This window comes from Gymnoscopelus microlampas (genome assembly GCF_963454915.1).
Source record: "Gymnoscopelus microlampas genome assembly, chromosome: 16".
Taxonomy (NCBI): domain Eukaryota; kingdom Metazoa; phylum Chordata; class Actinopteri; order Myctophiformes; family Myctophidae; genus Gymnoscopelus; species Gymnoscopelus microlampas.
In genome coordinates, this window is record NC_139953.1 from 51,349,763 (window position 1) to 51,360,015 (window position 10,253).

General features: G+C 40.4%; 1 long non-coding RNA gene across 1 annotated transcript; it reads left to right on the plus strand.

Annotated features, from left to right (window-relative positions):
* Positions 1-478: 478 nt before the first annotated feature.
* LOC311063678 lies at positions 479-3,727 on the plus strand. Its single transcript, XR_014602632.1, has 3 exons — positions 479-610; positions 3,031-3,107; positions 3,666-3,727. It is a non-coding gene; the product is annotated as an uncharacterized lncRNA (long non-coding RNA).
* Positions 3,728-10,253: the final 6,526 nt, after the last annotated feature.

Consider the following 10,253-nt stretch of genomic DNA (forward strand, 5'->3'; position numbering starts at 1 on the left):
TGCCATGCTTATTTATGGCAGTTTGGCTCTGAGTGCCACAGGCAAAATTCATTGTAAAAAAAAAGTGCTTAGGAAGCGAGATACAGCCTTTTTAAGTTATAGGTTAAACAAGGAGTGGATGGAGCAGCACATCTTCAAATCATCATATTTTGGGTTCTGAACATGTTTTTTTTTTTTTTTTCCATGACGTCTTTGACGTCATGTGGCGCACGGGGCGTCAGGCCACGTGACGTCTTAGACGTCATGTGGCACAAAATGAGTTAATTTGATCTTTGCCTCCTTTTAATTTGTTCCTGATCATGTTTTTGGTCTGTTTTTGCTTGCATTTCTCTTTTGTCGTTTTTTTAAATATATAAAGCCCTTTGTGCTGCATGTGATGTCATGAAAGGTGCTTCCTGTATACAAATAAAGTTTATTATTATTTCCACAGACTAGTCAGGTGATGAGGATCCACCAGACATCAGTGTAAAGCAGAGACAGCAGAACTAGCAGCTGCTACAGACCTCTAACACACCACAGATCAACCAGATGAAGAAACAACCATCTAGACCCAGAGAGGAGAGACAGCTAGACCACACCGTGTCCACATCCTACAACACATGACTCTGAGGTATACAACCTTATCAACTTGTCCAGTGGGGGGTCTGGACCCAACTAATGATTTAGGGGTTTATCTTTAATGTTGTCACTCAACAGTAAACAAACCAACATACAGTATAAGTGTTTACAGGGTATCTGTATGTTTATATTTAGATTACGTAAGAAAGATATTGTGAAAATAGTAGATCTACAAGCTCACACTGCGAGGCGTTGTGAGCTTGTAGATATTTAACTCACAGGACCCATTTCAATTCGCTTACAAGCAGGGTCGTAGTACAGAGTATGCAGTTGTCACATTGGTTCACGTCATCTCTAAACATCTTGACAAACCAAAATCCTATGCTAGAGGACTTTTCCTAGATTTTTCTTCTGCTTTCAACACAATACAGCCGGACTTGCTCCTCACTAAAATGGTTCAGTTACACATTAATCCTTTTGTTATTCAGTTTTATCTTAAGTTCCTCACTGACAGAATTCAGTATGTAAAGGTAAACAAGACACTCTCCTCTCCCATCAGGACCAGAGTTGGTGCACCCCAAGGTTGCATTAGCTCTCCTGTATTGTTTACTCTTTACACGGCAGACTGTAACACCTGCGAGTCAAATCAGTTTCTTTTGAAATATTCAGATGACTCTACGCTAATAGCTCTGATGACTGACAGTGATGACCCGAAACAGTACCAGTGTAGCGTTGACCGGCTTGTGGAGTGGTGTGACAAAAATAATCTGATTATCAACACTAAGAAAACTGAGGAAATTATATTTGGTCCTGCTCCCGGTGATAAGACACCACCGGTGACAATCCATGGTTCAGCTATTGAACAGGTCCCATCTTACAAATATCTGGGGGTGATGATAGATGCCACCTTAGCATGGTCATCTCATATTGATTATATTTGTAAGAGGATACAGCAGCGTATGTACTCCCTACGCCGACTTAGATCGTTTGGTGCTAGCAGTCAGATCTTGTCTCTTTTCTATACGTCTGTTGTTCAAACTGTGATGTTGTACTGTAGCACGGCCTGGTTTAACAGCCTATCAATGGTATATAAGAACAAACTGTATAGCCAAATTAAGATCTGCGCTAAAATAGTTGGTAGGCCAGTCGAGGCTGTGTTACGTTCCTTTAAAGAGGCCCAGATCAATAGTATGCTTAGACTGGCAAAGAGCATCTCCTCTGACCCCTTACATGTTTTAAATGATGAATATCAACTGATGCCCTCCGGGAGGCGGTTTAGAGTCCCTAAATATAAGAAAAACAGGCTAAAGAACTCTTTTGTACATCAGTCTGTTCTGCTTTTAAACCAAAGTCGGTAAACCAAGAGGATTTGTTCTACTGTTCTTGTTTCTGTCTGCTTCTGTGATGTATGTCCTGTAATGTACTTTGTGTAATGTATTGTGTATGTCCTGCCTGTATCTTGAACGGTGACGTCATGGACACAAAGCAAATTTCGGTGAAAGCTGACAATAAAGTTGTATCGTATCGTATCGTATCGTAGATCTGCTATTTACCCAAATCACTACTCCCAAATACCCAAATCACTACTTTACATAACAGGTTTACAAGTGAGTGTGTAAATGTGTCCTCACTCCTCACATCTATAGGCTACACTATATATATATATATATATATATATATATATATATATATATATATATATATATATAAAAATAAAAAAAGACACAGACCTCACCCCACACACCCCAAAGTGAAATGGATCTTTTTTTGGACCAGAGCCTTTATCTCTCAAGATGAGTTTAACTTTATGTTCACTAACATGTATTATCTGTCTTATCCTGGTCAATCACTAGCATTTACAACTTATTACAACTGAACACAGTCTGTGTCTCTAGAATATAATCTAATGAAACATCAGTATAATATTGATCCAGAGTTAATTAATAACAAAGTGATCATTGTGTAAGAGAGTCTCTTTACATCCTGTTCACTGGTAGAGATTAAACTATAATAAATATGTTGTTTGTTCATAAAGTCTTTAATCTATGATCAGTGAAACATTATGAAAGATCTGTTTACTAAACAATGAACACAATAATATGTAGAATTATTATGTTTATGTTTTATCATTAACTGTTCTATATACAGCCATCTAGTTGGAGAAATCACTTCAGTTAGACTGAGAACCTGGTCCATTATATGTTGTTAGACTGCCATCTAGTGACCAAACACAGTAATGACCTAAGTACTTTATGCACATTGAACTAGACATGTAGAGAATGTAGACATAATATAATGTACACTTTAATGATATTAAAGTGTATATTATATAGAGATGAGACATTTAAATTGTGTTCATATTGAGGAGAGACATTGTAATAGTGACAGAGCTGTCATTCAGGGTAACCAGACAGTCATTCAGTTTAATGTTAATATTTATATATGTCCTCTCTCTCTCCTCATCTCATGCAGGACGTTCCAGACCAGAGCCCTCCAGACCTTCAGGTTCTGTTACGTTGACAACACGTGTGGCTTCACCTTTCTTAAGTGTAAGACCCTTCATTTGTTGAGCATGGCACCTCAGACATGCAATGGCTTTGGCAGCTGCTCTTTCCCAACCAGAGAACTTTCTTAGGTCTAGTAATGTCCCTTCTTCCTTAGTGTTTGTGTTGTACACCTGTTCCTTTTCTTCTTTTGCCTCCGTGTTATACCCCTAGCCTGGCATTGTCCAGACTGATAACGTGTATTCACCCTCTCGTTCCTCCCCGGTATCAGTCTGGACTTCAGCCTATAGGGAGTGAGTATGAGAAATAAGAAAATGATCGGGCCAATCAGTGACTGCGTCTCAACTGCTGTCCGTACAACAGTGAAAAGCATCAAAATAATGTTCTGATTTCTCATACTCTCTCCCTATTGAATAGAACGTTTGTATAGACATGTCCTCAGAGACAGAACGTTTATATAGACATGTCCTCACAGACAGAACGAAGCGTCTCTTGTGCTCCTTGTTGTACGAGTGAAGGGACTGGAGTCTGTTTAGCGGGGCTGTTGTCGTCATAGTGTCAACAGGATATACCAGTCATGTATCTGGGCTTTCCTTTTGTCAGGTTGATGGTAAGCTGCCTCTGGCTGGAGACCGGCCGGGGAGATTCCCCACAAGGACTGACAGGTGAGACACAGGCCTCAGGCAGCCGCTTATTATCCAGAGAGCTTTGTTGATGCAGCATCAACCTTCTTTGATTGATTGATGTACTTTATTTAGTAAGACATGACAACAGTACATGGAAGTACAATTCACTATACAAGGTCTACTAAACTGGAAGACTCATTAAGCACTGAGCTTGTTTAAAATGAGTCCCCACACTACTGATGCGACGGTCAGGTTTTTCATACCCCGCCCTGCCCGCCCCGCCACGGAACCGAACCCGCCCCAACCCGCCCCGCAAAACAATATATAAATCAACGACTCGGCCCGCCCCGTGAGTGAGTGTGAGTGAACTGCGGCGTGACACCGTACATCACACATCAGTATAAACACATTAATATATGTTTTGTTTTTTACATCTCATTCACCCTGACAAGCACTTGCAATGTTGTAGTTGAGGCATTACATTTTGTTTGACTCGGTTCCCCACATAAATGTTGTGAAAATAGCAGATCTACAAGCTCACCATGCCTCACGTTGCAAGGCATTGTGAGCTTGTAGATCTGCTAAGTTCACAATTTTTACTTCTTATAGTATTTGATGATTTGGCCAATGTTTGATTGTTTTTTATAGTATAGTTTGTTAGATACTTTTGATTCCGTAATGGTCTTTTCCCCCTTTCATTTAGGTATTAAAAAGGTCTTAAACCTATCCCTCCCCTTGTGCACTACCAATAAAAAAACAATCGAGCCGATCCCTCCTCTCTTCCTCTACCAATCATATACTGATCCCTCATCCTCTAGTGGAGTACTGTGTGACCGTGACGTGAGTCTCTTGCAGTGGTGGAAGAAGTTCTCAGATGTTTTACTTAGGCAAAAGTAGCAATACCACAATATAGAAATACTAGTAGTAAAAGTTCTGTATTCAAAATTGTACTGTACAAAGTGCAAAAGTACAAATACTAAAATTTGAAAATAGACTATCTACAAGCTATTGTAGTTGAGCTTGTTATATAAGATATTGCCAAAGTGGTTAATGCATGTTTTGTAATAATCTAAATCTGCAAAATAACTAGTAACTAAACCTGTCAAATAATTGTAGTGGAGTGAAAAGAACAATATTTGCCTCTGAGATGTAATGTAGAGTAGAAGTATAAAACTAAAAAAATATATATAATGGAAATACTCAAGTAAAGTAAAGAATTGTACAGTAATTGAGTTTATGTACTTAGTTACTTTCCACCACTGGTCTCTGGTGTCGATTGACCCTTGGGTGACTTGAGTGTGTGTTGTTGTTGTACTGTTGGACATATTGTGTAATTCTCTTTGTAACCTCCTTGTGTTGGGAATTCCCTACGGTGTTGAATAGTCCCTCTGTGATCTCGGGACAGTGATTTCGTCACATTGTCGTCGTCCCCCCCCACCCTCCCCGGCACTGTGATTGATATGGATTCCTCCCTGATTGATCACTGTGATCAGCCCCTCCTGTTATGGTGATTGATTGTTGTCGTGTGATCGCCCCGATCGTTGTGGGATTTCCATGTTTTAGCGGTTTAGCCCATAGATTTTTTTAACCCTGTGAGGGCTCTCAAGAAGAACCGAGTGTCTTTGACACTTTTAATTCAGCTGATTAAGTATTCCTTATGAATGCCACGCAGGGTTAAAAAAGAATGCCAACATGGATCAGAAGATTGTTTGGACTGTTGATTTAACTCTGACCCTACTAAAAAACCCTGACTGTTAATTTAACTCTGACCCTACACTATAAAACCCTGAGCTTTCATTTAACTCTGAGAGTTTACAAACAGGTTACAGAGTTTACAAATGTAACATGTGACATAATGTCAACTCTCAGAGTTAAATGAACACTGAGGATGTAGGGCTTCTTGTTGCGTAGCACAAGACAAATGTCTTAAACTTCTTGCACGCACATTCTATCGTGTCCTCCTCTTCGTCCTGTCTGCATCCTTTGCTTTGTTTGTGTTCCGTCTCCCGTATCTGTTAATTAATTTATCTGCCCCATATTAATGCACCTTTTTTTAATTTTGCTTTGCTTTCACGCATTTAGAAATGTAGACATTTATCTGTGTTCAAATGCTGTTTTTTCCATGTCATTTTCAGTAGTGTAGTAAAATTGACAGACGGCATCGTAACTGTTACGGTTAAATTCATACTGTTTGCATTTTCACAAAATTCATCTCACTGCCAAGACAGTGGCTGATTGGCGTGCTGTTAAAGGAAAACTTTGCTGACTTTATGGGTGCAACAGTTATTCTGATTGATCAATTTAATCGATTATACAATACATAATCGATTTGAATGAAATAATTCATTTATATGAAAAAATAAATACAGCAGCAAAAATGGACTGTGAAGTTCGATAAGGCTGCAATACTTAATCGCTTTCAACCTGGCGTCCCTGTTGTGAACATTTCATTATAGGCAAAATTAGCAGATTTACAAGCTTGTAGATCTGCTATATCTGCTCTTTTTGCACCACACCGCTGTATCAGGACGAAGTATAAAATAGAGCATAAATGGTTAACCAGACTAATAGATTTAATCGATATATATTTGTTTTAATCACGTCAATAATCGATAATTGCAGCCCTAGCTGATTTTCAACCTAAATCCCAATGTTCTGATGCGAAGACATCAATAATATATTTTAGCAAAAAGTGTCTTTTGTGTATATCTCTGTGAAATGATGACGTGAAATTTCATGATATCATGTAATTATATCGAGTGTACCTTCCGTATGCTCGATATCGTGAAACAACACTATGTTATTGATCCTCACATCAGAAAAATGTAGCTTAGGTTGAAAACCTGTGGTTTTCCTTTAACACTGACAAGAGTTGGACTGCTCTCGTCATATGTGTATTCTATTGTGTTCTGTCTCTCTGTTCTCCCTTTAAACTGCATGTCTCCCTCCTCAAACCCTCCCACTGTGTCTCCTGTCCTCTTTTATTTTGTGTTTACGTTTGTCCCTTTCTGACGTTCACTGGCTCCAGCTTAAATTATCCAGGAATCGGTTTCACGAAAGCTGAGTTAGCTCGGCAGATTAATTTAGCCAGTAAACCTGGATATGTTTATCCATGATCCGGTTTCACGAAAGAAAATTGATGCAATCCTGCCTTAGTTACTATGGCAATTTAGCTGTGAAGTTAGCCTGGTCCGGACCAGGCTAACAGCCAAGCTTTATTAATCCAGTGCCTTGTTCTTCAAGTTTTGTGAAATAGCTGTTAGTCCAATGACTCCAATCGTAAACCAATGAGTTTTTCCACACTTATTCAATTCTCATTCAATTATTAAATTCGAAAATCGAAGATCTACAAGCCCGATTTTTTTTTGTCTTATGGCAGCCGGGGGTCCCCGGCCCCCCCGTGGACCCCCGCCTCCGTGGACCCCCGGACCCCCGTAGACCCGTGGCCCCCCATGGATCTCCGGACCCCCGTGGACCCCCGGGCCCCCGTGTACCCCCGGACCCCTGTAGACCCGCGGCCCCCCATGGATCTCCGGACCCCCATGGACCCCGGACCCCCGTGGACCCCCGCCCCCCTGGACCCCCGGACCCCCGTGTACCCCGGACCTCTGTCGGGGGTCCGGGAGTATACGGGGGGCGGGTACTCCCGGACCCCCATTGACCCCCGACCCCCCGTTGACCCCCGGCCGCCAAAAGGCAAGCTTTTCACTTGTAGATCTTCGATTTTAGAAATGATAAAATAAGTGTTTATAATCCAACATTCACTTAAACTCCTCATGTTTAAGCCTAACTGAATTATATATTTATGGACTTGTATATAAATTAATTGCATATTTTTGGACAACTTGTGCATTTCATTTGTCGGCAATACTTTGCGATGCTTTCTCCCTGGATCTATTTATCGTGTTTCCTTTCTTGCTTAGCCTATTATACATTTTACTTCCTTGTAGGATTCCATGAGCTGCTGCAGTGCTGCTGTTCAGCCACAGAGAAGAACGCTGCTCTGGTTCACAATGCGACGCATTGGGAACTTGTAGATCGGCTATTTTTGAATACACAAATCTGATCTGATTCACTTGCAAATAACAGTGTGAACAGTCAGTCCTAAAGATTAGATTTGAGAAACAAATCAACAAAGGCCTTACTTTATTGTCAGGCCTGCCTCCATTCCCCCTGAGCTGCCACAACAAATAGCATCTTTAACCCTTAACACATAGCCTGTTAAACAGTTACTGATTTAACCACTTGAACCCCAGCGTCCATATTCTAAGGGGAAACATTAGCCAAAATAGTAGATCTTCAAGCTCACAATGCGTCACGTTCACAACACATTGTGAACTTGTAGATATGCTATTTGTGGCAAAGAGATATGGAGTGGACGCTAACTCTATATAACAATAAGCCACCGCCCGACCTACTTATTGATAATGTATAAGGTCAAGTATCACACAGCTTCATAATTAAAGGTCACTCACAGACTTTTTATTTTGGCCAGGATCTTGTTTCATAATAATTCTCATAGTTGTAATACATTATAACAATTATACAATGCATTCTCACTGCTCATTAATCCTAAATAATGAAGGCAAAACCTATAAATAATGGTGATAGATCATACGTTTGTTTGATGTCATTTATTAACTCAGATTGATCCTTTGAAAAAAGCATTTGTTTCCGTTTAACTAACAGCTTCTCTGTGTATGAATCTATGTGCATTTGGACCAAAGTGTTTGTCATAAACTGCAGCTAAAGGTTTTCCCCCCTGTATGAGTCCTCATGTGTCTTTTTAGATTACCGTTGTCACGAAAGCCTTTGCTACAAACTGTACAAGTGAATGTCTTTTCCCCTGTATGAGTCCTCATGTGTGTGTGACAAAAGCCTTCGTTACAAACTGTACAAGTGAATGGCTTTTCCCCTGTATGAGTCCTCATGTGTACTTTTAGATCAGAGTTGGCACTAAAGCCTTTGTTACAAACTGAACAAGTGAATGTCTTTTCCCCTGTATGAGTCCTCATGTGTGTGTGACAAAAGCCTTTGCTACAAACTGTACAAGTGAATGTCTTTTCCCCTGTATGAGTCCTCATGTGTACTTTTAGATCAGAGTTGGCACTAAAGCCTTTGTTACAAACTGAACAAGTAAATGGCTTTTCCCCTGTATGAGTAATCAAATGTGCGTCTTTAGATTTCCCTTAAGATTAAACAATTTGCAACACACTGTACAACTAAATATTTTCTTCCTGTGTGACTCTGCATGGAGTGAGTTTCTTTCGATGATTTCAGGTCCTGGGACAGCTTGTTGCTCAAAGACAATCTCTGTCCTTCCACATGTTGTGTCTTGTATGACTTCAGTGTGTTTGACTGATCTACACTGGGCTCCCACTCATCACTGTCTTCAGTGATGTCAGATTCAGAACAGTGTGAAGAGAGGAGCTGGTCATCACTAGTTGGATGTGATGTTCCACAGTCCTCTACATCAGCTTGTGTTTTCATGTGTTCAGTTGAGGTGCTGGCTACAGGCTCTGTGTCTCTGTCTTCACCATCATCACCTTCACTTTTCACTGCTAGTAACGTCAGCATTGGCCTATCAACCTCTTCTGGTCTTCGAAGTAGCTCCTCCTGCTCCTCTTTGATGTGTGGAGGCTCTGGTTCCTCCTGGACCAGACTGGGGCTCCTCTCCTCTTCAGGGGAACCTCCTCTTTACACACAGGAAGGTGCAGGAAGTCTGGAGAAAAGATACAATGAAAGCAAAACATGTTTATTTTCTTTTTTCATTAGTGTTACCTCTGTTTCATAGGTGTGATAGTTGGAGTAACTTACGCTGTAAATAAATGCTCCTAAACCATAGATCTATCTTCATTTATCTAAGATATTTGTATATTGGCTGCAACCATTCCATTCCACCAATACACTTTGTGGTGGAAATTGAACAGTTTTGTACTGTAATCAAATGTTTGAATCTTTGTGTACACTACAGCTGTCTATCATAGATGATCATTAGGGCCGATATTTCATAATCATGCGATTGACGGCCACATATCGACATATCTGCAAAAATCACCATTTATTAATGTTTTCCTTGTTTTGTCTGTCTGTGTGTTTTTTTTCCTTTATTTATTCAGGGAAGCCAGCCCTGATGACAGCATAAACGATACAATACATACACAATGAAAAAGTGTTAAGTGATTCCCACCAAGGTTCAGCTAAACATTCTCCCAAGCTCACGTTTTGGTTCACTCAACACCCTGCTATGTACAAGGTTTAATAAATGCATGGCTTTTTAAATAACTTCACAACAAGGCCGGCACAGTCTGAGCTTGTACTTTGGCTATTTTCTGTTTATGTTCCCTGACTGTGGCTGAATGGTTAGAGGTCCTAAGTTTGATTCCAGCCCTCAGCCATGTGTCGAAGTGTCCCTGAGCAAGACACTTAACCCCTAACTGCTCCCCCCTCTGCCCTCCTCTGTGGGCAGCACTCAGCTGGGTAAAGCTGAAACTGAATTGCCCCATGGGATGAAAAAGGTCTCAAAAAAAGAACAAGAATAGGTTCAAGTGGTTAAACATGTGTT